The sequence below is a fragment of the Cavia porcellus genome, unplaced genomic scaffold (genome assembly GCF_034190915.1).
Source record: "Cavia porcellus strain 051 isolate PalLab524CR breed Dunkin Hartley unplaced genomic scaffold, mCavPor4.1 scaffold_25, whole genome shotgun sequence".
Classification (NCBI taxonomy): Eukaryota; Metazoa; Chordata; class Mammalia; order Rodentia; family Caviidae; genus Cavia; species Cavia porcellus.
In genome coordinates this window covers 47,549,011-47,576,406 of record NW_026947508.1, presented here as the reverse complement: position 1 = coordinate 47,576,406, position 27,396 = coordinate 47,549,011, and the positions used below count along the sequence as shown (strand labels likewise).

General features: G+C 40.2%; 1 long non-coding RNA gene across 1 annotated transcript in view; it reads right to left on the bottom strand.

Annotated features, from left to right (window-relative positions):
• Positions 1-3,383: 3,383 nt before the first annotated feature.
• Positions 3,384-27,396, bottom strand: part of LOC134472820 (uncharacterized) — a 39,582-nt gene continuing 15,569 nt past the window's right edge. The window contains exon 2 of the long non-coding RNA XR_010042798.1: positions 3,384-5,118. This is a non-coding gene — a long non-coding RNA (uncharacterized LOC134472820). The remainder of the gene's footprint in view (positions 5,119-27,396) is intronic.

Sequence of the window (27,396 nt, the reverse complement as noted above, 5' to 3'; positions counted from 1 at the left end):
ACACAAGGATTCATCTCCCTGGCTTGGAAGAAGGAATCTGAAATTGAACTCCCGCAGCAGATCGGACCCTGCACCACTCCCAGGATCATCCTGGCCTAAGCTGCTCACTCATTCACACTGCACAGAGACAGGAAGAAGCCTGGGGTCACCCTGATGTCCTCACATGGGCTCCTTTTAACACTGAGGCTACACAGTGCCTAGGAAAATAAAACACACTGATGACAAGGACTTTATGGCCACTTAGAAAATGAATAGTGTTTCCCTGTACCATTTCTGTCATTTTTCTGCAAAATCATCATCAGAGGACATAGGTCCTTGTTCCCACTGGAATCCTCACCCTGTAGACCCACACCTCTGAAGAAGTCCATAATGCAGGCCAAACCTGCCATTCTCACTGTGTTCTGAGCATATCTGGGCATCATGGGGCATCCAGAGCCAACCTGGAAATAAAACCAGCTATAAAATTATACCTCCTCCATCCTGAGCAGGGATTTTTATATTAAGAAACATTTTTATTAATCTGATGTGAATATATACACATCTGACATTTATATAAGGATATATAATTTTATAAGTAAATATATATTAGAGTTTATACTTCAATGAATATAATTTGATAAATATTAATGGAGATAAAGGTGACAGAATATTCACAAATTTTTAAAATATACATTCATGATAGAAGGCATATTTTTAAAAAAATTTCCATTTAATATTCATAAAGTTGTAACCTATTCTTCAGAAAGAAACATAATTTCTTTCAACATGAGTGCTTTTCTTGAGTTTAGCCACCAAATTCAGGAATAACTATTTCTAACATGATTTTAGTCCTCACAGAGTTTGTAAGGGAACAGCAGTGGCCAGAGTCTTTACAGCCTCCGACCATGTTGTTGTGGTGGAAATCTCTGAAAATCACTGTAAGGTGCATTTTCCTTCAGAGCTAGGGCAGACGCTGAGCGGGGTAAGCTTTCCCTCCTGGACCCTGATTTGAACACACATGCATGTGTCCTAGGGCCGGGTGCTGCGCTGGGGTATTTGGGCTCCTGTGGGAGGTGCAGAATTACATGCTATGGACCTCATGCCCACAGCTGCACAAAGCAAGGACTGTATCTCTACCAATTCCATCCAAACACAGAAAATATTTTCCATCATTCTGTTCAAAAGACAGGGCTAGTGCTATGCCCTTCACCACTGCACCCACCAGGGAATTTGCATCTTGCTCCTCATAGAGGAACTGCCCATGCAAGTCTGAGATAAGAGCTCCCTCGTCACCTCACTCTGGGTAATCAGGACTTCTCACTCCAACTTCTCAAAATGAGGCACCATGTTCAGCTCCTGGGTCTGCTCATGCTCTGCCTGCCTGGTAAGGACATGGGGAGCCTAGGGGGAGATGGGGTGACAGGTGGGCCCTGGATGCCCCATGCTGCCCAGGTGTTCTCAGAACACAGTGACAATGGCAAGTTTGGCCTGCATCATGGACTTCTTCATCATGCATCATGGAGGCGTGGGTCTGCAGGACGAGGATGCCAGTGGGAACAAGGACCTATATCCTCTGATGATGATTTTGCAGAAAAATGACAGAAATTTTGCAGGGAAACACTGTGGGTTTCCTTGTGGCTGCTAGTTTAGGGGCCTGTTCTTCAAACTGAATATTTTGTGTGCACATCAAAATGGCAAAGATCATTTAGACGGATGTATATGAAAAAGTGTAAACAATTGAAATGGCTCAAGATGTTTGCATGTGGCCTTGACTACATCATTTTAGAATCCACAGGAGAGGTGATGACCCAGACTCCACTCTTTCTGTCCATCTCACTTGGAGAGTCAGCCTCCATCTCCTGTACATCCAGTCAGTCTCCTGGCTAGTGATGGAAAAACCTATTTGTATTGGCTTGTGCACAAGCCAGGTCAGGTTCCACAGGAAATGATTTATCAGGTTTCCAATCAAGACTCTTGAGTCTCTGACAGGTTCAGTGGCAGTTTGTCAGAGACAGATTTCACTCTCAAAATCAGCAGGGTGGAGGCTGAGGATGCTGGAGTTTATTATTGTTGGCAAGGTATGTATACTCCTCCCACAATGCTACAGCCCCAAACACAAACCTCCCTGCCTGGGGAGGCCCAGCTGCCCCCCTGTCCTGCTGTCTGGTGAGCAGCACAGCACAGACTTCTCTGTGTGAGAGGAAGGGGCTGAAGAATCAGAACAACAAGTTGCAACTGAGGCCTCTGCCCTGGAGGAAGATTGAGGAAGACAACAGTGTAACAAGAATATGTTCTTTGCTGAGGGATCTGACACAGAGGGAGAAGGATGCAACTGAGCACTACAGTTTCTTTAGGCCTTTAAAATTCTGTTCCTTTGTGAAAATTAATAAAACCAAAAGAAACACATAAACATGAATTTAGCCAAAAATTATTAATAAAATGGAAATGGCTTAAAAGGTTAGTACTTTATCTTTCACTGCCCTTTCTCTCTCTCTCTCTCTCTCTCTCTCTCTCTCTCTCTCTCTCTCTCTCTCTCTCTCTCTTTTGGTCTTTTTTGTTTTTATTGGTACCAGGGATCGAACTCATGACTGACTGCTTGCAAGCAGGCACTTATGCCACTGAGCTAAATCCCCAGTCCCCTTTCACTGCCCTCTTATCATGTTACCCAGGAGGGAATTAACAGCCATACATTGTCTTCTCAGGATGCCCGTCACTCCTGGAGATCTGCTCCCAGCTCACAAGGCCAGAGGGGACAGATCACATCTGGGCTACCAAGTGTGGTTCCATTGGCCCTACATGGATCCTGATGCCGGGCTCTCAGTTGTTACAGACTCCAAGATTAATAAAGTTTTCAGCTCAAAAATAAAATTTGGGTGACGCCACATCTTTCTGATCAATGCAGCAAGGGAAAGGTGGACATCCAAAGTGGGGCTCTGCATCATTGTGCACTGGATCTAACCAGAGAAGTTGGAGGGTGTTCATTTGGTGATATGCAGGCATATAGCAACCATGGGATAGGAGCAAATGAGTCCTGTGAGAAAATTTCTCACAGCATTTCATAACAATGGGAAACGGAATTTATAAATGTTTGTTCCTTTGTTGTGCATTATTACTCACTAAGACACAGAAGAGTTTAGTCACTACAAGATTCTTTCTTTCTAAGATTTTTACAAGCTAACAGGAAGTTGCATCCTACTACTTCTAGGATTAAACAGCCATCAATACAACCTATCCTTGTGACACTTGATAAATCTCTAGGCCCCAGTATCTTCCTTATTGTTAAAATCCCTCAAGATATCTGCTTCCCCAAAATTAAAAGTAGACTGAGAGAAAGCGACAAGTTTGTTTTTAAATTATTTTTAAAGAGAATAAAACAGAACAAAACCAATAAAAATAAACCAGTGTAAGTGATACAACATTTTAATACATTACAAAATCAGCAATAATTAACAGAATGCCTTTTGTTGTCTTCAAAATAGCTGAAGAGATCTTTGGACATAGTAAAAATCAAACAGAACAGAGTAAAATACAAACAATAAAAACAAAACAAAAAATGCAATAAAGAAATTCAAAACAAGCCAATAGTAAATCCAAAATTGCTACCATAATACATACTGCTGTCTTTGAAACAGCTGCTCTTGCCATCCGACTTAACATAATCAAAAAAAAAAAAAAAGAGAGAGAATAAAACCTAACCCAACAAAAGAATGGAAATAATATATGACTTTCAAAACTAGACCATAGAGAATCAACAATGGATGGAACCCTCAGAAGGAGATCCTCTCTAGCTGTCACCTTGTGTACAGCTATCCCCTGAACCTACGATCAGACCACTGGCCCTATATCTGCAATATCAGTGAAACATCAAAGCACCACAGGCATCCAATTGCATTTCACATTGATAGCTATCATGACAGCCTGTGTTTCTGGGTTGGGGAAATTGTGGGGGGTGCACTGATACTTCTTGTTTGTCATCCTGCAAGCTGGAAGGGGCTGAGGACTGACTGTCCACAGACCAGTGGCAGCCTGCAAGGCACTGGTTCTCAGATGGTGCTTGTTTCCTGGTGTGGCCTTTCAAAAATGAAGAGTTTGATAATGGGACAATAATATCTGTTCTAAAAGTTGGCCTTTGGGCCCTACTTCCAAAGTAATATTAAAAAGTCCCATTCACCTCCTCTGATACTTTTATCCATGTCTCAATGTGCTCACATGTCAGAGCTTTGACCCATCAGTAGATGTATTGAAAGGCGGACAGATTCTGGTCATATTTTAAAATTAGAGCAAATAAGCTTTACAGACATATTGAATGTGAGATGAGAGAGAAAAGTAAAAGGAGGATAAGTGTCATGTACTTGAATGAGTCACAAGAGAGTTTGTGTTGATGTCTATGGGAGACTGCCAAGCTGTGCTCTCCAGAGAAACAAGCCCCTTTGCCTGTCCTTCAACTCTATTCATTGAGATATGCTGAGCTGGTTATATGGAGCTGGTGGTTTCCTTATCCAGCTAGAAGAATGAGATCAAGCCCAGGTAATCATTACCCACAGTGTTGACACCTGGAATGGGGGCTCCAGGAGTGGCCTCTGCAATTCCAGGGCTAACACATAAGACAGTATCTCAGCAGAAGCATTGGGACTAAGGAAGAATTACACCATCCAAGAAGGAAAGGTTCCAGATTTGCAAGCATCAAATATCCTGTCTAATTGGAGAGCCTCTGTGGCTGGTACAGCCAATGCCTGCAAAGTGTCTCTTTCTAAACGCTCAGCCATGACCCCGACCCACATCTCTGATTGATACTGATAAAAGCCATGAACTTTTGGAATTCATGGCCTCTAGTTCCATGAATAACATTGGTTCCCAGAGCTCCTGAACTGTAGGATTTTCTCTCTTTGTCATTATCTTGCACCAGTGTGCTGTATTGCCAGGTGGAACTGCCTGATAAACTCCACAGGAGATTAATAAATGTACATGGAGTGGCAATAGGCATGAGGAGTGGAACTTCAGAATTTCAAGATGCCATCAGTCTTCCAATCTTCAGTGTTCTAGGGACAGATGAATTGTGAGATTCTGGAGGTCAGGGATTCAGTCTTAGCTGCAGTCTCATCAGGCAATGAATATTCACAGAAGAAGGCAGCCTGGGTCCTGCAATGTAACCCAAAATGCAGAAGTCAAAACAGGAGTTAAAACCTGCACTGGAAACTATAGATGAGGGCTAACAATGTAAGTATTAAATGAAAGCAGGGAAGATTCCTTTTCAGCTCCCAAAGAGTGATATAAGCCTTAAATGTAAAGGCAAACTGCATTTCTTTGAGTTTTCTCTTTCTACCTAGTTCACTAAGAGGATGTCAGTTATGCTTATATCTTTTCTCTAAATTAAGGAGAACTTAAATAAATGTCTGAATTATGATATTAGTTATTGAGATCTTTCTATTTGAAGGCTCCTGTAACATGCTCACTTATAAATACGTTTGCTGGACACATACTTTCTGGTGGGTTCTGCTTCCATTTTCACTATTCAGTTGGTATGTTTTCTATTTTTTGGTTTTTTTGTTTGTTTTTCTTGCCTTCCCTTGATGTTTTTTCAATGATCAACTACTTCTTTCTTTAAAAGTGCATCATTGAGGTCTATTCCAGCTGCAGTCCTGAGGAGTCAGGGAAGGGGAATTGCCCAACAACTAGAAAGGCGGCTTTTGGCGGGGTTCCCCATCCAAGTTCAAGAACAGGACCAGGACTCTGGAGTTCTGGGCCTGCCAGTCTCAACAATTCCAGAGGCTGGGCAGCCTGGGGTGAGTGTGCCCACACCATCCCCTGAGCCCAGCTAGTTTGGGATCCTAGCTTGGCCCCGGACAGGGAACTTTACTGCTTCCTGTTGCACTGGACCAGCTCAGTGCATCTTGAGCTGACCTGCCCCGCCCCCAGTGACCCTTTCTCAATCTGGGGACCTGGGTGGCCAAAGGCCCAGGAGCTGAGGGGATAGAAGAGGATTTCCAACAGGCCCGGGGGAAGCCTTGCAATAACACTTGAAACACAGAAATATAGGAAAATGACAAAACAGAAGACCAAAATACAATCTGAAAAATCCAGCCCATCCCAAGAAACCCTAGGAGCAATGTACACAGAAGAAAATATATGCCATACACCTGAAATAGCTGAAATAATAGCAACTTAAGTAAAGAAGCAACTCCGGGAAGCTTTAAAGGAATTTAAAGTAGAAATAATCTCCTGAGTAAAAGAAAAAATGACCAGATGCAGATGTCTTTGTAAAACCTCAGAGTCAAAACTGTGAAGAACCTGATGCCTCCCATGTACTATTATTTCCTCATAATAAATTATGCAAGGTCACCTGCTCAGTTCATAGAGCTTGATTTCCAGTGCTCTTCCCCTCATTGAACCCATCATCTCACCTACAGACCAGTGACAGCGTGGCTTTACTCTCTCACAGCTTTGATGGGACTCTCAAACTGACCCCTTTCCACAGTGACCACCTCAGATACCCTCCAGGGCCATGTCAGTCACTGGCTCAAATTACTCTGAGATGGTAAAAACCTTGATTCAATGGTGACATTCTGACGTTTGGAATATTGCTTTAAACTATGGGCTGTAGCTGTGTAATATCTATTAAAAGGAACAGTAGATATGAGAAGGATATTTTATGATCATTCTGAACAGTAGTACAATTTTTCATTGTATGTTAAAATCAAGAGAAATCTTTCTTCAAGAAAGGTTTTGATAAATCCAGAATGTGTGTGTGTGTGGGCAACTGTGTGTATACATTTCTACAAGGAAACAGGCATCCTTAGAAATTTACAAATTTCAAAACCTATTCACAAGCAAATTCACATCCACTATGTAGGGCATATATTTTTTTCCTTTTCCCTTTTGTGTTCCATGGAGAAGCAAATTTACAACTTGAAGATAAATATTTTACTCTGTATCATACTTCTTTTAACTTTGGTGCTTTTATATCATTTAATTTCTAGATCATATAAAATATTTTTCTAATACTTATAAATATAAGATGATGAGAGTTTACCTGCTCCTATCAGATCTTACATTTAAAAAAAATATTAAGATGAGTTCTCATGAAGTGAGAATTTCTTTGTTCCCAAGGCTAAGAAGCACGAGCCTTCCCCTCCCAGAAACTGATCTGCACACGCCCCCATATCCTGGGGACTTCAGTCCTGTCTGGGATGGGCACAGCCCTGAATATTCTGTACCTGATGGAGACTCGGACACAGCATGGACTGTAGCTCTATTGTTTTCCTCCCAATGCAGAGATATTTTATACCACTGGGCTCACATGAGAAGCCTCCCACCATGCTGTTTTCTCTTTCTACACCACTGCACCCACCATGGAATTTGCATTTTGTCCCCAGGGAGGACCTTCCCAAGAAAGTTTCAGATATAAGCTGGCTCTAGCTTTCCCTTAACTGATCAGGACTCTTCAGTTCAGTTTCATGAAATGAGGCTTGCTTTTCAGCTCCTGGGGCTGCTACTGTTCTGGATCACTGGTAAGGACACAGGGATATCAGGAGGGGCATGAGGTAAGAGGGAGAGCCTCGGGGTCCCACTGCCACTCAAATGATTTCTGTCCACACCTGAGATGTGCAGCCCTCACTTGAACCATGGGTGTGTGAGGTTAGATCAGAGTGAAGAAAATTCTTAAAGGACTCAGGACCTGACCTATCAGGAAGACTTCCAAAAAAGAAAGAGTGGGTTGCTCATACCAATTCTAGAGGGATTCTTGTGATTCTTGTGATTAGAAAAAAAAAAAAATATATATATATATATTATATATATAAAGTATATATTTATATATATAATATATATATATAAAGTATATGACAATACTTTAGCTTGATAATGGCAGGAAAGAGAAAACCATGATAGTTGATTCATGATTTTGCATTTCTCTTTCACCATTTTAGGATCCACAGGAGATGTGATGACACAGACCCCACAATCTCTCTCCATCTCTCCGGGAGAGCAGCCTCCATCTCCTGCAGGTCCAGTGAGAGCCTCTTGCATAGTGATGGAAACACCTATTTGAGCTAGATGTGGCACAAGCCAGGCCAGGCTCCTCAGGGCATGATTTATAAAGTTTCCAGCTGGTTTCCTGGCATCTCAGACAGGTTCAGTGGCAGTGCCTCAGGGACAGATTTCACACTCAAAATCAGCAAGGTGGAGGCTGAGGACACTGGAGTTTATTATTGTTTACAAGATACAAAACATCCTACCACAGTGACACAGCCCTAAACAAAAACCTCCCAGCCAAGAGATGCCCAGCTGCCCTCCTGCACTGCTCTCTGGGGAGCAGCACAGCACAGACTGCACTGTGTGAGAGAGAGAGGTTGAAGAACAAGTTGCAGCTGAGGCCTCTGTCCAGTAGTAAGAGTGAAGGAAACAACAGAGCAGCTGGGATGTGTGCTCTGCTGAGTGTCTGGCACAGAGGTAGAAGGATGGAGAAGACTCCCTTGGGGATATCGTGAGTATTCATTGTCCTCTCAGCCTGCCTGTCACTCCTGCAGAGCCATCCCCCTGTCCTGAGACTCAGTGGATCATCTGGAAGTGATGCATCATGCAGATCTCTTGGTCTTACTGCCTCCATGAAGATTAAAGCTCCTGGACAAAACAAACTTCAGTCCTGTCACATCTCTCATCAATGTAGCACAGCATATGTGAGCAGCCAAATTGTGATTCTGCCTCATTATATACTGCGGATGACCTGAGAGAAGCTGAAGGATCTTCATTTGGTGATACCCGGAAATAAAGCTATCATGCGATGATGGCAAACAACTTGTCAGAAAATGCTTCATAACACTTAGCAGCAAGTACACAAGGGTTTTTTTGGGCCATTTTTGCTTCCATTCTTCAGTACCACTCACAAAGACATATGCAGCTTATTCTCCACAAAGATCTTTCTTTCCATACGTTTTACAAGCAAACAAGACATGCAGACTAATTTCTGTCAAAATTAAGGCATTCATCTCACAACACCCCCCATCTTCCTAAGTATCATTAGCCTCCATTTCTTTCTTTTCGAGAAAATTCTACAGGGCCACTTCTTTTCAGAGAGAAAGAGGGAGAGGGAGGAAGGGGGAAAGAGAAACAGAGACAGAGACACACAGAGAGACGCACCAAGAAAAGGAAAAAAAAAGGAGATCCTATAGAGCCAAGACAAAGTTTTAAAAATGATTCTCTTTCTCAAATGTAAAATTAAACTGCTGAATGAACATCAAAATAATTTCTAGGACAAGATATTATAAATGGCCAAAACATTGTATCTTTTAGGCGGTCACAGCTCTTTTGGGGAAGGGGCCAGATTTCAAACATTACTTTTATAAGAGTTGACCCCACCCTGCCATGTGTTTGTCAGTCCTATGAAGGGCAAGGAAAGTTGCTAACATTCCCCTTTCAATTACCTTGAAATGTTTTCTTCTACCATGCTGTTGCTATAGCAAACTCAAACACGGCAGCAACACAAGATCCAAAGATAGATTTGTTTGTGTTTTGGGGCAGCGACAAGAAATCAGTTCTTATAAAAATGTGAGATCCAAAGGCTCAGGGAGAGAGGCTTTTGTGAGGTTACAAAGGGGAAGTACAGAGGTAGGGCACTTGGCTGTCTTTGATTGGTCCCTCAATATGTGTCATACTGACCACCTGGGCATCACAGTGACCTGCCTATTCTGAGAAACAAAAGTATCAGGAACTGTAGCAGGCACTGCTATCTGGGCAACAAACAGAAACTCAAGCTGTGGGTATGTGGGCTTTTTCTGCTACACTGTGATCTGCTTCAAAAAGTGCAGATCTCTTTGCAGTATCTCACAGCACTGAAGCAGTGAAGAATCACATACCATGGGTGTACCATTATTTCCGCAGAATAAGTTTTGCAAGATCACTTGCTTAGTTCATCGAACTTCATTCCCAGTGTTCTTCCCCTGATTTGAATCCATCCTCTTTCCTACCCCCATCATCAGGCATCTATAGCACACAAGCCATTCTGTACACTGCAACAACTCTCTTCTCATACCTGATATCACAAGCTTATTATTCTCCTCTCATCAGCCCACTGGCCACACCCCATTAAAAAATCAATACCAGAACATGCATGAAATCAAAATAGATATACTGTCAGACAGTAGAAAGCAGGCAGGGAAGAACACACTGGATCTACTTGCAGCTCAGGAAAATCCCAATTTCAGGCTGTAGGTGTAATTCACAGCAGTGATTAACTAGCAATGCAGTGCAGAGGTCCTGAGGTCTGTCTCAAACACACCACAATAAAACAAAAGAAGCTAGGTAAGAAAAAAGAACAAAAGAAAAGGAGAGAGAGAGAGAGAGAGAGAGAGAGAGAGAGAGAGAGAGAGTCTAATGTAGATCCATAGCCAGACCAGTGTTCCCTGAATCTGTGTGCATGGATCATTGCAACATGAGGAGTTTTCAGAGTCCTGCCCCAGAATCCAAGAATGGCAGCCAAGCATGGGGATAGGGACCATGACAGTAAATCAGGGCTAAGAGATCGCTGCATACTTTAGGCAGAGAGTTAGTTTGATATGAGATTTTTTTCTTTTGTTTTGGGGAGAAAAGAGTTTTTATCATTATTATTCTGTGTTTTACATGAGAGTTGGATCATATCTAACTTCAAATAAAAAATCACGTCATTGGGGAAAATCAGTGACTTACACAGGATGGCTAAGATGATGAGGTGAGGATCTCACCGTGGGTCTGAAGTGATCACCGTACCTCCTCCACAGGGGAAAAAAAAAAAACAGTGGGCCTGAGAATGACTCCATCATTCTGGTACCACTCAAATTCAAAGCTCGAACTTGTTTGCACATAGCCTTGGGGCAAAGGTGCCCAAATGACAACCTGTCTGGAGGGGGACATAGCCAGGAAATTACACAGAAATGCTCACGAATCCTATTTAAGGACCACAAAGTCAGACCCTTTGGGAATTAAAAATAGAATAGATAAACTAAGTACCAATGAAAGTATCAGACAGCAAAAGGCTTTTTCCGTACTTCTGATTTGGGACTTCTGAGAGGATAGCAAGGAAATAAATTATAAACCTGATATTACATAAAAAGAGAAGGAAACTACAGGAAAAAAATTAATCAGCTCAATACATTTTATACACATTGTAAATCATTCAAATCATCCTTATAATCCAGCCACACGTATTATTCACAATCAATTGGTGTTTTACTTTTATTTAATCAATGTAATATTATCTGTTATTTTGCTGTCAACAGACTATTGCTTGTTATTTTCTTAGGTATGAAATATTAAAATAAAATCTTATACTCTTTTGTAGTTTCATCTGAGGCATTGGAACACTTCCATAGAACACAGCCAAACTTCATGTGCTGTGTAATTTTTAAAACTTTCCTATTTCCAGGGAAAAAAATGTGAACGCTGACTTAGTGTGTCCAAGTCTGAACTTAACCACTTGTGGTCTCCTCCGCATATGCATTAAGCTTTAGAACTTGGTATTGTGACTGCTCCAATGAGATGAAATTTATTTTCTTTAATTTCATTTACTAATGATTCTTGTGATACAAATGAGGAATGAGGGTTTAAGATACCAGATCAGTCCAACAAGTGAACTTTCCAACTTCTCAGACTATTTGGAAAAAGCCCACACATTCAGAAGACAAAGTCACCCAAGACAGATAGTGAATGACTGTCAGCCCAGCACACTGAGGCTGAGGCCCAGGATGGACAGGGCAGAAACTGGGCAGTTGAACAACACAATGAGACCCAGTCTCAGAGTCAGAGAAATACAAAGGACTGGTGACGTAGCTCAGTGTGAGCTTCCTCGATTTAAGCCCCAACACACACACACACACACACACACACACACACACGCACATAGTGATAAGAACATCCAGAGTCCTTAGTTACAATAAAATTGCACACTACAGAATCCTTATTTACTTCTTTTACCACAAACACACTTTCCCAAATGTGTGAGAGGCACACTGCAGCTCTTGGGCTGCCATACACAAAAACGAACTTACAGACTAATGACAGCATGGCTTTACTCTCTCACAGCTTTGGAAGAAGTCTCAAACTCACCCCCTTTCCACAGTGACCAACTCAGAAAACATCCAGGACCATGTCAGCTTTTGGTTCAAATTGCCCTGAGACATTAAAACACTGGATTCAATCGTGACATTGTTATTGAGAATGGCTCTTTAAACCATAGACCATGGCTACCCAATATCTATTTAAAAAATGTAGATATGAGAAGGATGCTTTAGGAATATTTAACAAGAGAGTAGCATAAATTATTCCTCATTCATTTTGGATAAAAGCAAGAGAAACAGTACCCTAACAAAGATTTTGATAAATCTGGTGTGTGTGCGTGTGCGTGCGTGTGTGTGTGTGTATACATATCTACAAGAGAGCAGTCTTGACCAGATATTTACTGATTTCAAAATCTATTCACAGGAATTTTACATCCACTATGTAAGTTCTATTTTTTTGTCCTTTCCTCTTGCCTTCAAAAGAGTTACTGATTTCCAAGTTGAAGACAGCTACATGTATGTGTATCATAGCTTTTGATTTTACTGCTCTGGTGTCATCTAATTGTTAGGTAAGCTTCAAGACTATTTCTAATACTTGTTTGTAAGATTATGAAAGTTAACTGGTTACAGCAAAATGGCTCCTCATCTCTGCTACCTGCTGCTCAGGTAGAAAATGCTAAAGACGAGTTCTCATGAAGAGAGAATTGCATCTTTCTCCTCCAGGAGGCTAAGAGCCATGACACTTCCCATCCCAGAGACTGATTTGCACATCCCCTGTATCCTGGGACTGCAGTCCTGTCTGGATGGGCAGAGCCCTGAGCAGTGTGTCTGTGTTGCAGACACACGTTTTCCAAGGGATCCTTGCACTCACTGCTGCACACAGCATAAATTGTAGCTCTATTGTTTTCTTCCCCATTCAGAGGACATTTTAGAACAGATTTTGGATTGTTTATTTTTGTTTGGGACCTGGAATGAAACTCACATCTGCATGCTCACAAGGCAGACACTTACGACACTGTGCGAAACACCCAACAAAGAGGATATTTTATACCACTAGGCACACGAGGGAAACCTCCCATCATGCACTTCACTCCTTCTGCACCACTGCACCCACCAGGGAATTTGCATTTTGTCTCCAGGGTGGACCTTCCCAAGCAAGTCTCAGATAAAATCTGACACTAACTTGGCCTTGCCTGATCAGGACTCTTCAGTTCAGTTTCTCAAAATGAGGCTCCCTCTTCAGCCCCTGGGGCTGCTACTCTTCTGTATCACTGGTAAGGACACAGGGGGATAAGGAGGAACATGAAGTGAGGGAGAGTTTCAGGGATGCTCTGCTGCCTGGCTGAATTCTGTACATAACTGAGATGTGCATCCATGACTTGAAGCATGGATGTGTGAGTTTAGATCAGCAAGTGAAGAAAATCCCCAAAGGACTCAGGAGGTGTCCTCTCATGAAGACTGCCATAAAGAAAGATAGGGCTGCTCAGATGAGTTCTAGAGGGAATCATGTGACTAGATATCCTGTCAATTATCTCAAAATTTAAAAATTTTCTTTTTAAATTAATTACAAATATAATGTAGCTCAATACTTACAAGAAAACAAAAGCTAGGTAAATGACTCATGGTGTTTGTATGTGATTTGCCCTTTTTCTTCATCATTTTAGGATCCACTGGAGATGTTGTGATGACCCAGACCCCACTCTCTCTGTCCATCACCCCTGGAGAGCCGGCCTCTATCTCCTGCAGGTCCAGCCAGAGCCTCCTCTCTAGTAATGGAAATACCTATTTGCATTGGGTTGTGCACAAGCCAGGCCAGGCTCCACATGGTGTGATTTACCTGGTTTCATACCGGTATTCTGGTATCTCAGACAGATTCAGTGGCAGTGGGTCAGGGACAGATTTTGTCCTCAAAATTAGCAAGGTGGAGGCTGAGGACGCTGGAGTTTATTACTGTGTGCAAAGTACACATGAACCTCGCACAGTGCTACAGCCCTGAACACAAACCTCCCTGCCTGGGGAGCCCAGCTGCCCTCCTGCACTGCTGTCTGGGGAGCAGCAGAGTGCAGCCTGCTCTCTGTGAGAGGAAGAGGCTGAAGAATCAGAAAAACAAGTTGTAACTGAGGTCTCTGCCCTGCCTAGAGAATGAGGAAGACAACACAACAGCCAGGATCTGTGTTCTGGTGAGGAAGCTGACTCAGAGAGAGAATGGAGCTGAACTCCAGAGCTTCTTTAGTGCCTTAAAACTTCTGTTGTTTTATGAAACTGAAAAAAATACAAACCAAATGAACCATGAATTTTGCTAAAATGACCAACAAGCTAGAAATGGCCTCCACAGTTGGAAATTTCTCTTGCAATTTTCTCACATTGTGATTATCCAGTGGGAAACAGTCACCATGGACTCTCCTTTCAGCCAAGCTGGTACTCCTATGATGCTGCGCCCATTTCCAGAGGGCAGCATTAAAGGGATCACTTCTGGTATTGCAATGTTGGGCTTTGTGTGACTCCATAGATCATCGGAAGTGGTGCCTCATGCAGGGCTCTTGGTCTTACTGACTCCATGGTGAGTAAAAGTCCTGGCCTAAAGAAACCTCAGTCATGTCATGTCTGTCTAGTCAATGTAGCACAGCAAAGGTGAGCATTCAAATTGTGATTCTGCCTCGAGGTACCTGAGGATGACCTCAGAGAAGTTGGGTCTATCCTTATTTGGTGATATCCAGGATTACAGCTACCTATCAAAGAGACAAACAAATGCTCAGAAAATTTCTCACAGCAATTAGTAGCAATTTTCCTTGCTTTTTATGGGCAATCTTTGGCTCTGTTCCCCATCCCAAGCACATATGCAGCTTTAGTTTCCACAAGGATCATTTGTAAAAAGATTTTTATTGGAAAAAAAGACATGCAGACCTGACATTTTCAGAATTAAGGCAGGTGCCTCTCACCTCCCCTCATCCTCATGAGACATGCTTGATAAATCTCAATAGGCTCCATTTCTTCCATTTGTGATAATCCTCCAGGACCACTACTATCCTCAAAGTTAAATGTTTTTTTTTTTGTGGTGTTCTTGTTTGTGGTTTTTTGTTGTTGTTTTGTTTTGTTTTGGTACTGGGAATTGAACTCATGACCTCATGTTTGCCAGGCACACATTTGTGCCTCTGCACTAAAACCCCAGGTCAAAGTTAAATGTAAGATAATAGAAATGAAGAGTCTGATAATAGGAACAATTGATATCTCTTTGCTATTTTTGGCCTTTCAGACATCATTGAAAGTGAACATTAAAAAGTTATCTAATCCCATTATCTAAGGCAGCATGTGCTTACTTTTCCAGACCTTGCACCAGCTGTTTCAAAAGGTGGGAAGGCTCTGGTCATGGTTTAAAGGCAGAACAAGTAAGTTTTCTGACATCCTGGACATGAACCGAGGCAGAACAAGCAAATCATAGACTGCCTTATATTTGGAAAGGATCCATCACAGAATTTACAAGAAGCCTCCTTCAATGGGAAGGCAGAAAAAGCAACACTGGGTAACAAGGGGAACTAAGGACTTGCAGGGGAGCATATTTCCAGTGGTGAGATGGCCCCAGGCCTCCACTCAACCCTTGTATATGTGAGATGCTAGATCTCTGGGAAGTGATCTGAACTAGAAGATGCAAATATAGGGATAGAGGTGAGGTCACCAGGAAATGATGGTAAGTAGATGAGGACAGACTGGGACCTAAAAGGCAGCCCAATTCTCAGAAGTCAGGACACAAGGAGAAACCTACAATGGAGGCTGTGGAGTAGGAGTAACCTGTAGGAAGGAGAGAGAGAGAGGAGAAAACAGACAGAGACAAAGACAGAAGCAGAGAGACAGAGTGAGACTGAGAGAGGGGGACACATAGGAAGGGTGAGAAATTGAGATCCTAGAGCCAAGACAATGCTTTAAGAATCTCTTTTCCTTTCAAAAATGTAAAATTGAAGTGTTGAATGAGCATTAAAATGACCGTTAGGGCGGGTTGTTAAAAACCTTCTAACCACTGTGTTTCTTAGAAGAGCACAGCTCTTTCCAGGCAGGGCAAGATTTCAAACATTACTTTTAAAACAGACAGCCCCTTGCTGACACCTGTTGGTCAGTCCTGTGAAGCACAAGTTCCAAGTAAAAAACATTCCCCTTCCAAGTTGCGTCCAATTGTTTTTCTCCCATACTGTTGCTCTGGTAAGTAGAAAAGCCAAAAGGACACACAAGATTCAGAGGCAGATTTACTAACACTTACAGGCAAAAACAAGAAACCAATACTTCTATCAAGTCAGCCACGAAGCCGCAGGGAAAGAGGTCTCTATCGGGTTACCCTGAGGAAGTACAGAGATAGAGCACTTTGCTGTCTGTGATTGGTTCTTACAATATGCATCACAGTGACCTGCCCTTTTTAAGAAACAGAAGTAACAGGAACTGTAGCAGGATCAGGGCAAGGGACAGAAACTCAAGGTAAAGAGCTTGCGTGGGGGCTGTTTCTGCTCCTCTGCAATCTGCTTTAACAAGTGCAGATCTCTTGGCAGTATCTCAGAGCACTGAAGCTGTGAAGCATCAGATGCTTTGCCTATGCTGGTATTTCCATAGAATATGATGTGCAGGGTCACATTGTAGTTGTACAAATATTAATGAGAGCCAGTATAAATACAATAGATCCCCCATTAACACTTTTTCTCGCCCATAATCTGAGTTTTTCCTCAGGCAATTGGAAGACTTTTAAGATAACTTTTATAGCGCAATGGCTACGTGTTATGCAAGGTTAAAAAAAAATCTACGCAGGAAAATGCACAAGGGCCGGGGACACCACTCAATGCACCTCTTGTATGAGGCAGGTCCAAGGTCGTGAATTTAATGCAGGTACCCCCCCCCCAAATAAACAAAACAAACACTTGTTCAAATACTATAGGGTACCAATATAAACATCCACAGATCTTTCCCAGGAAAGTGGAAGCTTTTTACTTTACAAAGAAATGGGCACATGCTGCCCTTTACTCCTCATTCTCATGCACAGAAAATTCTTAGGGAGATATTTTCTCAGATTTCATCTTGCAAACATACTGAAATATTTTATTCACTATCCTGTTATCCAGTTTAATGACCACAGAAGAGACTGAATGTCTCACAGCACTGAACCTCTGGACTATTTGATGAGTCGTGAGTACCATTATTCCTATTTAACCTGTTGGAAACAGCCTCTGAGGAACATGCCAAACCATTTGCTTTCTTCATCGAGCTCATTCCCAGTGCTTTCCCATTATCTGAATGGCACCTCTGACCTACCTGATCCTCAGAAAATTAGGGCAACCACACCAGATCTCTGCTGCCTGTGCTCTGACATTATAGGCCTGAAATTCTGCTGTCAGAATATTCTGACGACTACGTACAACTACTGACAAAACACACATGTGCACATATGCACACACACCTACAATCAGATGAGTCCTCAGATACTACAAAGCCACAGTGTACAATAGCTAATGATCAATCATTTGCTCATAACTAGAGTTACTAAACAAACCTAGATGCTGAAGTTAAAAACATCAACAGTTTACTTTATCTAAAACATTGCTCTTTTGTATGAAATCTGATTCTTTCATACTGAAGTTGTTGTTATACTAATTTTGGCATTTTTTATTCTTCTATCAAGATTCTAGGCAGCTTTGCTAAGAAACATTGACACCCCTGATTAAATTTTGCATTAAAACAAATGCTGCATGACTGACACACTAATCTGGATCAAGAGCACAAAGGGCAGAGATCATTGAACAGAGCTCATAAAGAGGAGCCTGGAAGGTGATGGGCGGCACGTTGTCACTGTTGCAGTACTCATCCTGGGGGAGGAAGCACTCTAGCCTGAAATCACAGAGTGAAAGCTGGCAACCCAGAGACCTTTGCAGAGACACAGATGCTATAGACTGCACATCCTGGTGAGTGGTATGGATTTGGTCATTTGTGAGAGACTGGTCATTTTCAAGAGAGGCCAACTGAGCTTCAAACTCAGAAAAACCACTGTCTCTTCTCCTGGCTTTCAGTTAAGTTCAAGACCACAGAAGTGACACTGACTGCTGCAGGCTGAAAAAATCTGGTGTCACCCTCATGAATGGAAAGTGCCCTGAACGTCAATGGCAATAAAGTTGAGGCTCACTGAGATTATGCACTACCTCACCATAAAGCAAATTCTGACTTGTTGGGATAAATCAGCATGGACCTAGATTCTGTCTACACATTTTCTCTACCAGTGATAGCAGAGATGCAACTTGGGGAGGAGAGTTTCCTTCTCTCTCTCTCTCATTATTTGTTTTGCTTTTTATGCTTGACCTTTTCTTTATATGAATGTAAACATGGTTTCCGGTTTTCTGGTGATTGTGTTTCTGTTCTGTTCTTTCTTTAATTTCTTCTTTTCCTTTCCTTCCCAGACTGACATTGCCTAATGGTCACTGAAAACACTGTGGGCCAGTGTAAAGTGACCAGAGGATGGGCCAACAAGGCAACAACTACTCAACTCATAAATTGAAGAGGTAGGATCTTACAACACAACTGAAAACACAAAAGCGGTCTACACCTGGAAGACACTTTCAGTAGTCATTTCCTAAAGGTTCTAAATAACAGCAATCAGGATATCCACCATAGGCAATTCAGAAGCATCAACTCAAGAATTAAACTAAGAAAAAGAAAATTAGAAAATGAGAAGGCAATTCCACAAGTGCAACTCCAGACAATCAGTGAAACAAAGGCAAGACAAGGGGGAATGGAGGTGGGACCACTCAAAAGCCAGCTACCGTGACTGTCTGAAATGATCACATCAAAATAAATTAACAAGGATCTAGATCAAACTAAATCAGAAATGATTTGATAGAAAACAAACAGATAGTGGCCATAATGGAAAACACCCCTAGGTACTGTACACCAGATACAGATTAATAAATAGAGGAACTTAGGAAAATGAGAGAAACCATGAAGACCAACATAGATACATAATGGAATTCATACAAGAGACTCAGGGAGATATCCAAAATATTGAAACTTTCACTGAATGTATAAACAGCAAAATAAACCAATGTGAGAACAGAATGTCAAATACCAAACACATGTTTTTGGTTAATAATTATGAAAAGAAAGATTTCCTAAAAATAGAAAGGAATGATAAGATGTCCATCCAGAAGGTGCTATATCATGTGAAGAAGTATAACATAAGAATGGTTAGAGATGATGAAAATAGCAGGAGATAGCACAAATAACAAAAAAAGACTGATCAGAGGCACCATGGCAGAAAACTTCTCACCAAGATAAAAGAATCTGACACACCTATAAGTTAGTCAAATAGAACTCTATCTATGACTAGAAAACCCACAGCAAGGCATAAGATGGTCAAGACTCAAGAAATGCAATTCAAAAACACAACATTAAAAGCTCTTAGAAAAAAGAAACAAATTACATACAGAGGAAATCCTATCATAAGCACAATTGACTTCTCAACATAAACCCTCAGGTCAAGGAGATCCTGGAGTGAAAGGTGTCAAGTGCCTTGCTCCAAAAGATCTTAAATCCAAACTGATAGGTTGCAAACCTATCTTTCAAAATCAATGGGAACATAAAATATTTCCATGACAAAGAACTGATAAAATACATGAACACAAAATTAGGACTTCAAAATTTTCCGAAGGACACTTTAGAAACAGAAAAAAAAGTATAACTCCACGAAATCCACAAAATTAAGCTGTCAGGCAGAGCAAGTGGTAAAGCTCAAGGGATAAAAAGAGAGCCTATTTTAGGAAAATAACATGGTAAGGACAAGTCAATATACACCTGTTATGATGATCAATGGGCCTTCTATTCAGTTCATCAGTCAAAGGAAACACATCGATACAATGGATCATGAAGTAAGAAACAACAGTGCACTGCACAGAAGAAATGCAATGAATTCCAAAATCAACTCATAGACCAAGAGTCAAAGGATGGCAACCAATAATCCATGTGATAGGAACCTGAAAAAAACAGGCTCAGCTATTGTGTCTGCAGACAAAGTTGATTTCAAGCCAAGAAGAATTGAGAGAGAGAAAAAAGGTCCCTACATCCTTGGAAATGGAACAATTCAACAGGAAAGCATAATCAGCACAAAATATACACAACAAACAACATCATAGTCAACTATATTCAACAAATCTTAACAAACCTGAAAAAGCACATAAGCACTAATATGGTTACTTTGAAGATCTCAATCATCCATTGACACAAATAGACAGGTCAGCTAGACAAACAGCCAACAAATAAGTATTAGAACTGAACCAAATTTTGAAAAAGTGAATGTAGTGGATATATACTAGGTGTCCCACCTTACAGCATCACTTTCTTTTCAGCTTCTCTAAAATAGAAAGCATACTTCTCATAATCAAACTTGTGTATATGTAAACAACTTGAAATATTCCATGCAAATTACCAGATCACATAGCAGTGAAATTGAAAATCAATGACAAAAGAAACCAAAACAGGAAATTTTAAGATCATCACTCCCAGTGGTTAAGTCCCTGCACAGCTTCCAGCCACACTAGACTTGGCTCTGAAGGTTTCAGGCCTGGGTGGGCCATGGCCAGCAACCTTTGTTCAATCTGGGAAACTGGGGCTCATGAGGTGAGTTCCAGCACATCAGCACGGGCCCAGCTAGAGTTTAAGATTTTCACTCCAGGGCTGGGGAATTAGTTCAGCAGCATAAGCATCTGCCTTGCAAGTGTGTGGTCGTGAGTTTGATCCCTGGTACCGATAAAAATGAAAAAGACAAAAAAAAAGATTATAATTCCCAGTGGGTAGGTGGCCACCCAGCGTCCAGCCACACTAGACTAGGCTTGGGAGGTTTTGTGGTCAGTCTAGACCACACCCAGTGAATTTGGTCCATCAAGGGAGCTGAGGGCATATGAAATGAGTTATAGTGCATCAGTGCTTGCCTGGGGAGAGCTTCAGGCTGTAGCCCACAGTTGTTAGAGTCTGCCCAGCTTTCTGAAACACAGGAGGTGGCACAGGAGGTCTTGTGAGTCTGAATAGACAATGCACAGCAAACTCCATTCAGTCCCAGGAACCAAGGGCATAGGAGAAAATTTCCAACAGCTTTGGAACATCACTTAAAACACAGAAATATAGGAAAATGACAAGAAGAATTACCAAAATAATCTCAAAACCCTGGTCCATCCCAAGAAAGCCTAAGAGTCATGCACCTAGAAGAAAATACATGTAATATACTTGAAATACCTGAAATAATAGCAACTGAAATACAGAAGTAACTCCAAAAAGGATTAAATGAATGCAAATTAGAAATAATCTCCCAAGTAAAAGAAGAAATGTTAAAAGTAATGAAAGAAATGCCAAACATATTTGAAGAAGACACAGTTAAAAATTAGAGGAACAGGGGCTGGGGATTTAGCTCAGCGGCATAAGCGCCTGCCTTGCAAGCAGGCAATCGTGAGTTCAATCCCTGGTACCAATAAAAAGGAAAAAGACAAAAAAAAAAAAATTAGAGGAACAAAGCAAAAATAAAGAAACCCTAGATAAAGAATATAAGACATAAAGAGAATAAATGAAGCAGATTCAAAGAGATATACAGGAAATAAAAAATACCATTGAAAGTTGCCCAAACGACCTCAACAATATTGAAGATAGAATTTCAGACCTTGAAGGCAAGAATGCAGCTAGTGCACAGGAAAGGAAAGGTCTTTTAAAAATAAGAAGGAACCAGAAAATAACAATACAACAACTGCAAGATGATGCAAAAAAGAACAACATAAGATTGATAGGGACAAATGAAAAAGAAAGGGACAATACAAATGATATCAAGAGGCCAATTACAGGACTGAAGCTGAAAATTTATAAACATGAGAATGGAAACTGACATTCAGATTAGTGAAGTATAAAGAATTTCAAATAGCCATAACCAAAATAAAACTACAAGCAGACATATAATAATCACCATTCTAGAACTCCAACATAAGAATAGAAAATTAAAAGCTGTTAGAGAAAAATGACAGATCACCTATAAAGGAAAACCTATCAGGATTACAGCACACTTCTCAACACAAACAATGAAGTCAAGAAGAACATGGCGAAAGGTATTGCACATCTTGAAGGAAAATGATTTCCAACCTAAACTAATGTACCCTGCAAAACTGTCTTTCAAAATGGATGGAGAAATAAGATACTTCCATGACAATGAACAGCTGAAGAACTTCATGATCACCAAGCCAATCCTGCAAAGAATACTGAAAGACAGTTTAGATGCACTTAGAAAAAATCAACTAAGCAAAGCAGACAATTACACAGAATGAAAAGGTAAAGATTCAAAAGCAGAAATATAACATGTCAACAATAAACCAATATATAACAGTTGTAACCATTAATATAAATGGTCTCAATGCACCAATTAAAAGAAACCGACTGGCAGAATCGATCAAGAAACAATATCCAACCATATGCTGTCTACCAGAAACCCATCTAATCCAAAAGGAAACTCATAAACTGAAAGTCAAAGGATGGGAAACAATACTTCACGCAACAGGAAACCCCCCCCCCAAAAAGCAGGGGTAGCTATTATGTTTTCAGACAATGTGAACTTCAAACCAAGAATTATTTGAAGAGATAAGAAGGTCACTACATACGAATTAGTGGAAAATTTCAAGAAGAAGAGAGAACAATCTCAAATGTATAGGCACCAAATTCCAGAACCCAAGCTATACAAAGCAAGCATTAATAAAAATGAAAAATCAAGTAAACAATAACACAATTATAACAAGAGACCTTAATGCACCATTGACACCAAGGGATAGATCAACTAGACAGAAAATCAGCAAAGAATAACAGAACTGATTCACAGCTGTGAAAAAATGGACTTGATATACGTATACAGAGTGGTCCATCCAACAACAACATATGCAGAGTGGTCCATCCAACAACATCAGAATATGCATTCTTCTCAGCAGTACATGTGACATTCTCTAAAGTATACCATACACTAGGCTGCGCTTGGCAGGATTCAGGCCTGCCCAGGACACGCCCAATGACATTCTCTCAAACTGGGAAACTCAGCTGGTGGCTAGGGTAAGTCCACATGCCACCATGAGCCCCAGGAGACATTAAGATCATCTCTTCTGAAGCTCAAGGGCCCATTAAGAGCCCAGGAACACTAGACTAGCCTTGGGAGGTTTTGTGGACAAACTATATTACACCACAGTGACCTTCTTCAATTACAGGATTTGAGAGCAAGTGAAGTGAGTTCCAAGGCATTGATCTTTGCCCAGGGAGAGCTTTTAGCTCATCATCAACAGTGGTTAGGTCCCTGCCCAGCTACCTGGAGCACTGAAGGTGGCATAGGAGGGCCTGAGAGCCTAAGTGGACCAGGCTCAGCAACCTCCATTCAGAACCAGGAGCCTAAGGCAAAAGAGACAATTTCCAGCACATCAACAGGAAGCCTTGGAACAATACTTGAAAAACAGAAATATAGGAAAATGACAAAGCAGAAGACCAAAATGCAATCTCAAACCTCCAGCCCATCCCAAGAAACCTTAGGACTTATGTAAATAGAATAAAATATATACCATACAACTGAAATAAGAGCAAGTGAAATAAAGAAGCAACTCCAGGAAGCTTTAAAGCAATTAAAACTAGAAATAATCTCCCAGGTAAAGAAGAAATGATAAAAAAAGAGAGAGATGTTGAACATATTTAAAGAAGACACAGTTAAAACATTGGAAGAACCAAACAAAAAGGTAGAATCCCTGGATGAACAATATTTAAAAAAAACACAATACATAAAGCAGATGCAAAGACATATACAGGAAATCAAAAATTCCTCTGAAAGTGGTAAAAGCCATCTCAATGAAAGTGAAGATAGAATTTCAGACCTCGAAGACAAGATTGCAGCTAGTGAATAGGAAAAGAAAGATCTTTTTAAAATAACAAGGAATCAGGAAATAACAATTCAACAGCTGGAAGATAACACAAAGAAAAACAACATAAGATTGACAGGGATAAATGAAAAAGAACAGGACAACATAAAGGACGTCAAGAGGATATTTAGAGAAGTAATAGCTGAAAATTTCTCAAACATGACAATGGAGACTGACATCAGGATCAGTGAAGCTTGTAGAACTCCAAATATTCATAACCAAAATAAAACTACATGCAGACATATAATAATCACTATCCCAGAATCCCAATATAAGAATACAATATTAAAAGCTGTCAAAGAGAAAAGACAGATCACCGATAAAGAAAACCTATCAGAATCACAACACACTTCTCAACGCAAATGATGAAGTCAAGAAGAGCTGGGGGTATTTCAGATCCTAAAGAAAATGATTTCCAACCCAGAGTGATGTACCCTGAACAACTGTCCTTCAAAATGGATGGAGAAATAAGATACTTCCATGACAAAGAACAGCTGAAGAACTTCATGATCATCAAGCCAATCCTGCAATGAAAACTAAAACACAATTTAGATACACTTAGAAAAAAACCACTAAGCAAAACAGACAATTAAACAGAATGAAAAGGTTAAGATTTAACAGCAGAAAAATAACATGTCAATAATAAACCAACATATAACAGTTATAACCATTAATGTAAATGGTCTCAATGCACCAATTAAAAGAAACAGACTGGCAGAATGGATCAAGAAACAACATAAAAACCATATGCTATCTACAAGAAACCCATGTAACCCAAAAGGATACTCACAAACTGAAAGTCAACGGATGGAAAACAATACTATATGCAACAGAAACCCAAAAACAAGTGGGGGTAGCTATTCTGTTTGCATACAATGTCAACTTCAAACCAATAATGATCAGAAGAGATAAAGAAGGTTGTTACATCCTGGTTAGGGGTAAACTTCAAGAGGATGAGATAACAACCTTAAATATATATGCATCAAATTCCAGAGCACCCAGTTATATAAAGCAAGTATTAACAGAAATGAAAAACCAAATTAGCAGTAACACAATTATAACAAGAGAACTTAACACACCATTGACACCAAAGGACAGAGCAACCAGACAACATCAACAAAGAAATAACAGAACTGAATCACATATGTGAAAAAAATGGATTTGATAGATATATACAGAGAGTTCCATCAAACAACATCAGAATAAACATTCTTCTATTAACCCACAGAACATATTTAAGTAAATACAAGAATTGAAATTATTCCATGCATGTTTTCAGATCATAGTACCATGAAACTACAAATTAATAATAAAGAAACTGCAGAAGCTCCACAAACCATGGAAATTGAATAATACACTTTTGAACAATCAGTGGACCACAGGGCAAATTAAAGAAGAAATTTAACAGTACCTACAAAGAAATGAAAATACAAACACAATTTACCAGAATCTTTAGGATGCAATGAAAGCAGTCCTCAGAGGAAAACTTATTGCACTGAGTTCCCGTATTAGGAAACATAATGAACCCAAATAAACACCTTGGTGCTACACCTCAAACATCTAGAAAAAGAAGAGCAAGTCAAGCCCAAAGCCAAGAAAAGGCAGGAAATTATAAAACTCAGATCAGAAGTTAATGCAATAGAGACTAAGAAAACAATCCAAAGAATCAATGAATCAAATAGTTGGTTCCTTGAATGAATAAGTAGAATTAATAAGCCCCTAGCAAAACATTAACAAAAGAAAAGAAAAGTTCAAATACATGCAACAAGGAATGAATAAGGTGAAATCACTACAGACTCTGTGGAAATCAAGAAGATCATCAACACCAATTTCAAAAACCTCTACTCTTATAGGTCCGATAACACAGAAGAAATGGACAGATTTCTAGAAACACATAAACTACTATATCTGGCTCAAGAAGATGCAAAATTGCTGAATAACCCATTTTCTACTAATGAAATTGAAAATGTAATTAAGTCCTTACCTACAAAAAATAGTCCAAGCCCAGATGGGTTTACTGTGGAATTCTACAAGAAATACAAACAAAATGTAATGCCGACACTCCTCAAACTCTTCAGTGAAATCAAAAGGGAAGCAATTTTTCCCAAGTCATTCCTGGAAGGAAATATTTCTCTAGTGCCAAAAACTGAGAAAGACCCTACTATAAAAGAGTACTACAGTCCATTATCCTTAATGAATATAGATGCAAAATTTCTCAGTAAAATATTGGCAAACAAGATACAGCAAATCATCAAGAAGATTATATGACATGACCAAGTGGGATTCATACCAGGTATGCAGGGATGGTTCAATATACATAAATCTGGGAATATAATCCACTATATCAATAGAGCCAAAAAGTAAGAATCACATGTTCATTTCTATAGATGCAGAAAAAGCTTTTGAAGGTGCAACACTCATTCATGATAAGAACCTTACAGCAAAATGAAATAGGTGCTCTTTACCTCAATATGATAAAGGTCATCTACTACAAACCAACAACCAGCATCATTATAAATGGCCAAACACTGAAAGCTTTTACCTTAAAATCAGATACAAGGCCATAATATCCCTTATCACTGCTCCTATTCAACACATTACTAGAGATACTACACAGAGAAATTAGACGAGAGAAATTACAGGAATAAAGATAGGAAAAGAGGAAGCTAAATTATCATTATTTGCAGATGATATGATACTCTACATGGAAGAACCCTAAAACTCCTTTGAAGGACTCCTAGATATAGTAAATAAATTCAGCAATGTAGCTGGAAACAAAGTCAATACTCAAAAATCAATAGCATTCCTATACACTGACAACAAAATCACTGAGAGAGAAATAAGTGAAGCCACAACCTTCACAGTAGCATCCAAAAAATGAAATGTCTAGGAATTAATCTCATGACAGAAGTAAAAGATCTATACAGGGAAGATTAGAATCCCTTGAAAAAGAAATTGAAGAGGATCTCAGAAAGTGGAAAGACATCCCTTGGTCATGGGTAGGAAGAATAAATATTGTGAAAATGGCATTCTCTCAAAACTTGTATACAGATTAAGTGCAATCCTAATGAAAATACCATCAACATACCTCATAAATCTAGAGAAATCACTCCTAAAATTCATCTGGAACCTTAAGAGACCTAGAATAGCAAAGATAATTCGAAGCAGCAAAGGCAAGGCAGGAGGCATCAAAATCCCTGACTTGAAGTTATACTACAAAGCTATAGTAATAAAATCAACATGGTACTGGAATAAAAACAGATCTGAAAATCAATGTAAAAGGTTAGAAGATACAAACACAACTGCAAACACACTCTATCACCTTATCTTTGATAAAGGGGCCAAATATGTTCACTGTAAGAAAGACAATCTCTTTAATAAATGGTGCTGGCAAAACTGGTTTTCCATATGCCAAAAACTAAGACTAGACCCATGCCTATCACCATGTACGAAACTAA